The sequence below is a fragment of the Salmo salar genome, chromosome ssa13 (genome assembly GCF_905237065.1).
Source record: "Salmo salar chromosome ssa13, Ssal_v3.1, whole genome shotgun sequence".
NCBI lineage: Eukaryota > Metazoa > Chordata > Actinopteri > Salmoniformes > Salmonidae > Salmo > Salmo salar.
Window position 1 is genome coordinate 54321636 of NC_059454.1, and position 6676 is coordinate 54328311.

At 41.1% G+C, this 6676-nt stretch overlaps 1 pseudogene; it reads left to right on the top strand.

Moving 5' to 3' along the window:
- The first annotated feature begins 332 nt into the window (after positions 1–332).
- On the top strand, positions 333–5071 carry LOC106567467 (proheparin-binding EGF-like growth factor; annotated as a pseudogene).
- The last annotated feature ends 1605 nt before the right edge of the window (positions 5072–6676 follow it).

Consider the following 6676-nt stretch of genomic DNA (forward strand, 5'->3'; position numbering starts at 1 on the left):
ATTGCAGAATCCACTAATTTCAAGGGCTGTCCACATACTTTTGTATATGTAGTGTATATGCCATGAAATTCATACTTTACAGTTTAGGCTCTGCCTCTGTTATTGAAAGGTGTGGCCATGAATCATTGGGCGGCAACATCCATAGGGTTATAGCGCCACTGGGGAATGAACAGTTATTTTCCCAAATTCTGTGCCAAGCACTGTGATAGAGAAGCAGCAAGAACTTTGCTGGAGATAGAAACATTTTACCGGACATACATGGTGCTGTGAAATTGAGTTAAAAAGGTTTATGGCGCATTGAGTTTATTTTCAGTAGTTCCAAAAAAACAGCAATGAACATTGTATATTGACGATTTGTGCTTTTTCTTTTCCAGAGATCATGTGAGTGAGTTGGGACTGTTACAATGTTGCAGCGGTCTGTTTATCTTGGGGGTAGGTTATATTATATAGCCCAGCCTAAAGTTATAACAACATATAGGCGAATCATGGGTGTACAGTCGTGTCCTAAAGTTTTGAGAATGACACAAATATTAATTTCCACAGAGTTTGCTGCTTCAGTGTCTAGATATTTTTGTCAGGTGTTACTTTGGAATACTGAAGTATAATTACAAGCATTTCATACGTGTCAAGGGCTTTTAATGACAATTACATGAAGTTGATGCAAAGAGTCAATATTTGCAGTGTTGACCCTTCTTTTTCAAGACCTCTGCAATCCGCCCTGGCATGCTGTCAATTAACTCTGGGCCACATCCTGACTGATGGCAGCCCATTCTTGCATAATCAATGCTTGGAGTTTGTCAGAATTTGTGGGTTTTTGTTTGTCCACCCGCCTCTTGAGGATTGACCACAAGTTCTCAATGGGATTAAGGTCTGTGGAGTTTCCTGGCCATGGACCCAAAATATCAATGTTTTGTTCACCGAGCCCCTTAGTTATCACTTTTGCCTTATGGCAAGGTGCTCCATCATGCTGGAAAAGGCATTGTTTGTCACCAAACTTCCTGGATGGTTGGGAGAGGTTGCTCTCGGAGGATGTGTTGGTATCATTCTTTATTCATGGCTGTGTTCTTAGGCAAAATTGTGAGTGAGCCCACATTCTTGGCTGAGAAGCAACTCCACACATGAATGGTCTGATGGTAGCGCTAACCTTGTCTTCTCCGGACAAGCTTTTTTCCGGATGCCTCAAACAATCGGAAAGGGGATTCATCACAGAAAGTGACTTTACCCCAGTCCTCAGCAGTCCAATCCCTGTACCTTTTGCATAATATCAGTCTGTCCCTGATGTTTTTCCTGGAGAGAAGTGGCTTCTTCGCTGCCCTTCTTGACACCAGGCCATCCTCCAAAAGTCTTCACCTCACTGTGCGTGCAGATGCACTCACACCTGCCTGCTGCCATTCCTGAGCAAGCTCTGTACTGGTGGTGCCCCGATCCCGCAGCTGAATCAACTTTAGGAGACGGTCCTGGCGCTTGCTGGACTTTCTTAGGCACCCTGAAGCCTTCTTCACAACAATTGAACCGCTCTCCTTGAAGTTCTTGATGATCTGATAAATGGTTGATTTAGGTGCAACCTTAGTGGCAGCAATATCCTTGCCTGTGAAGCCCTTTTTGTGCAAAGCAATAATGACGGCACGTGTTACCTTGCAGGTAACCATGGTTGACAGAGGAAGAACAATGATTCCAAGCACCACCCTCCTTTTGAAGCTTCCAGTCTGTTATTCGAACTCAATCAGCATGACAGAGTGATCTCCAGCCTTGTCTTTGTCAATACTCACACCTGTGTTAACGAGAGAATCACTGACATGATGTCAGCTGGTCTTTTTGTGGCAGGGCTGAAATGCATTGGAAAAGTTTTTGGGGGATTCAGTACATTTGCATGGCAAAGAGGGACTTTGCAATGAATTGCAATTCATCTGATCACTCTTCATAACATTCTGGAGTATATGCAAATTGCCATCATACAAACTGAGGCAGCAGACTTTGTGAAAAATGTTATCTGTGTCATTCTCAAAACTTTTGGCCACGACTGTATATTCTAGGAATATATGATAAATATAAACATAACATGATTGTAAAATAGGTGTATATTCTAGTATTAAAATGTCAATTAACTGGAGTCCTGACTATTTTTGCTGTCACTCGGGAGGGATTGCCTCGTGTGGCTGCGTTCAATCTTATTACCTAATAGTATTCAAATAAAAATCCCATGTGTGTCTCCAGTGTTTTTCAGGCTATCCAGTGGTGCCTCTGTCAATGCCACTGACGGGCACGAAGGTAAGTCCCTGCCCAGGTATCTGTGGACAGTCTCCTCCACAATGATAACAAAATAACAGACGAACAGGTGGAATATGACAAGGAGGAGGAATACTATTATGAACATGGTGAAGATGACCATCTGTCTGGGGATTATGAAATGCACTTTCCAAGAGGTACAGTACGTTACCACAGTTTATATATACTCTACGTATTCATCAGCCTCTCTGAAACCGGAAACTGTTTGCAAAGATTCACATAGTTTCGTAGTAAACCTATTTACAATGTAAATGTACCATATACATATACACATATACCAAGCAAAAAGAACACCTTTCTAATATTGAGTTGCACCCCTCCCCTTCTCTCAGAACAGCCTCAATTTTTCAGGGCATAGACTCTAGGTGTCGAAAGCTTTCCACAAGTTGGCTGGATGTCCTTTGGTTGGAGGACCATTCTTGATACACCTACTACCATACCCTCTTCAAAGGCACTTACATGTTTTGTCTTGCCCATTCACCCTCTGAATGGCATACATACATACACAATCCATGTCTCAATTGTCTCAAGGCTTAAAAATCCTTCTTTAGCCTGTCCTCCCACTCATCTACACTGAGTGAAGTGGATTTAACAAGTGACATCAATAAGGGATCATAGCTTTCACCTGGATTTACCTGGTCAGTCTATGTTATGGAAAGAGCAGGTGTTCTTAATGTTTTGTATACTCAGTGTATATTATATTGTATAAATACATTGTACATTATTTTACTTTCCTCTCTCCCGCTAATCTCCAGTGGCATTTTCCACCAAACTGAAAGATCTGCCCGTGGCTCCCTTCACAGACAGGAGAAGGGAGGGCAAGAGAAAGGGCAATGGTAAGAAGAGGAGCTACTGTCAGAGGAAATATAAAGACTACTGCATTCATGGGGTCTGCCAATACCTTAGAGAACTATGAGAGCCATCATGCATGTGAGCCCCATCCCCTCATTTAGCGCATTATCTGTATTTTGTTAGACACCCATCATTGCGTCTGTGTGCGCGCAGGGGTGTAGGAGTCTCTGACATTGGGGATGACACATTTTGCTGCTCGGGTCTGGGTGTATGCCCCCAAATTTTTAAATGCTCATTTCTAGTACCTTTCGAGAAAAGGATACAGATAAATATTAACTTAGAAATGGGCAGGGGCACTTGCTCTGATACAGTCCAATCAGTCTTAGGGCCATGGCCATTCATACTGTACTGAATACCAGTGTGACTGTTAATGTGGATATATTCAATTAAACAACCACTTTGTACTCTTTTTCTGCTACTGCATAATACATTTCCTAGTATTTTTCTCAATTCCCCTATGTCAGGTTCTTACTACTGCTGCTCTACATACTGTATGGTTTGAAACTTAACATAATATTTTCAACTTAGTTATTATACTGTAATAATAACCAGCAACATACATAGTTAACTGTTTTAATAAAAAAGTAGGCATGAAAGGTCAAACTGAAATTAATCAATCTCCCAGCTACACAATTATCAAAAATAAAATATCATCATGGCTGCCTCTCTCCTGCATGAAGTTAACACATGCAATAAACCCTCTAGACCAGGGATGGGCAACTTTGATGGGGTGGGGGCCACAAAAAAATCTCAACTCATCATGAGGGGCCGCAGTGGCTCTTGGGTCTGTGTAACGACATCCATACCTACTCATGCAGTCAGAGCAAAACATTTTAGCGGCCCCCCTCTTGACAGCAGAGTAAAAAAAAAAAAATACTGCAATATGTTACTTTTGGGGTTATTCTGATTGAAAGCAAGTCTAAAAAGCAGTAGATCTGTTCTATGTGTGCTATTTCTATGCTGCCTGTGCTTAAAGAAAAAATCCACCCAAAAATTATATTTTGTAATTTGTTTAATTTGTTTGTTGTTGGCATAGTCCCAAAATATTTTGCTTGTCAGCGATCAAGTTTTCAAGATATGTAATGTTCAAAATACAGAAATCATCCCCGTATGATGCAAAACGCAGCATAATATGATGCAAAATACATCATAAGGGTATCCTTTCTGTATTTTCAAAGTTACATATCTTGAAAACTTGATTGCTGACAAGCAAAACATTTTGTGACGATATCAACAATGGACTAATGAAACAAATACCAAAATATCGTTTTTGGGTGGAGTTTTCTACTTATTTTCCCATGGGGCAGAGAAAAATGTGCAGTTTTACAGCTAATTTCCTAAAATTCTACATATTTTTCCATAGGGCGAAGAGAATTTGTAGCAGTTTTGACTATGATATCTGAGTGAGAGTTACTAACAAAATCAATGGGGCTCCCCACAGTCGGTAATTCGACCATGATTACCACAAGTTTACATAGCTAGCTAGACTACGCCCCTGTGTGTGTGGTTATATCATGCATGTGTTATTTCTAGACTCAAGTCACTGTTTACTGTATTTCTGTGTAGATGTCTACTGGGATACTCTGGTATGCGCTGTCACATTTTCAGCCTGCCAGTGACAAAGGAGGCAAAAGGCTACAACAGGACAGTAGCAGTGACTGTGGTAGCAGTGGTTCTGTCCTTTCTGTTTCTGACAGTCATGACCATTGTAATGGCCATCGGGTCAGTGTGCCTCAGAGCCTGTTTCTATCTTTGAGGTTTGAGATGTTTCAGGATCACCAACTCTGTCCTGTCCACGAATGGCACCTGTCCTGTCCACGAATGGCACATATTTACAGTATTTATCCATTGTCATATCAGGTATCATAAGCAAGGTGAATACAACTTTGACAATGAGGAGAAGGTCAAACTGAAGGCGGATGCAGATCCCTGAGAATCTAGTGACAGGGTGTCTTTCAATTACACAATGATAAAGGCCTGATAGACTTTACGTCAGGGGTGTCAAACTCATTTTGCCCCGGGGGCTGTGAATCAAATCAAATCAAATGTTATGGATCACATACACATATTTAACAGATGCTATTGTGGGTGTAGCGAAATGATAATGCTCCTAGCTCCAACTGTGCAGTAATATCTAACAACACAAGCAAATCTAAAAAGTAAAATAATGGAATTAATGAAAAAATAAATATCAGGTTTTTAGATATTTTTGCGAACTTATCACAAATAAAAACTATCACGTTTACTTAAGTATTCAGACCCTTTACTCAGTACTTTGTTGAAGCACCTTTGGTAGCGATTACAGCCTCGAGTCTTCTTGGGTATGATGCTACAAGCTTGGCACATTTGTATTTGGGGAGTTTCTTCCATTCTTCTCTGCAGATCCTCTCCTACTGCAGCCCTCATCCTGCACATACAACACCTGTTCTGCCAGTCACATTCTGTTAAAGGTCCCCAAAGCACACACATCCCTGGGTCACTATTCTTTTCAGTTTGCTGCAGCTAGCGACTGGAACGAGCTGCAACAAACACTCAAATTGGACAGTTTTATCTCCATCTCTTCATTCAAAGACTCAATGATGGACACTCTTACTGACAGTTGTGGCTGTGAAGAGGGCACGACAATGCCTGTTCCCCCTCAGGAGACTGAAAAGATTTGGCATGGGTCCTCAGATCTACAGAGGGTAGTGCGTACGGCTCAGTACATCACTGGGGCCAAGCTTCCTGCCATCCAGGACCTCTATACCAGGCAGTGTCAGAGGAAGGCCCTAAAAATTGCCAAAGACTCCAGCCACCCTAGTCATAGAGTGTTCTCTTTACTACCGCATGGCAAGCGGTACCAGTGCACCAAGTCTAGGTCCAAAAGGCTTCTAAACAGCTTGAACCCCCAAGCCATAAGACTACTGAACAGTTTATCAAATGGCTACCCGGACTAGCTGCTGTAGCTGCTGCTACACTCTGTTTATTATCTATGCATAGTCACTTTACCTCTACCTACATGTACAGTACCAGTCAAAAGTTTTGGACACACCTACTATTTCAAAGGTTTTTCTTTATTTTTACTATTTTCTACACTGTAGAATAATAGTGAAGACAACAAAACTATGAAATAACACATATGGAAGAAGTAACCAAAAAAGTGTTAAATAAATCAGAATATAATTTATATTTGAGATTCTTCAAAGTAGCCACCCTTTGCCTTGATGACAGCTTTGCACACTCTTGGCATTCTCTCAACCAGCTTTACCTGGAATGCTTTTCCAATAATCTTGAAAGAGTTCCCACATATGCTGAGCACTTGTTGGCTGCCTTTCCTTCACTCTGCCATCTCTTTTTCTACAATGTAGAAAATAGTGAAAATAAAGAAAAACCCTTGAATGAGTAGGTGTGTCCAAACTTTTGACTGGTACTGTACATATTACCTCGACTAACCTGTGCCTCCACACATTGACTCTGTACTGGTACCCCCTGTATATAGCCTCGTTACTGTTATTTTATTGTTGCTCTTTAATTATTTGTTATTTTTCACACACATACG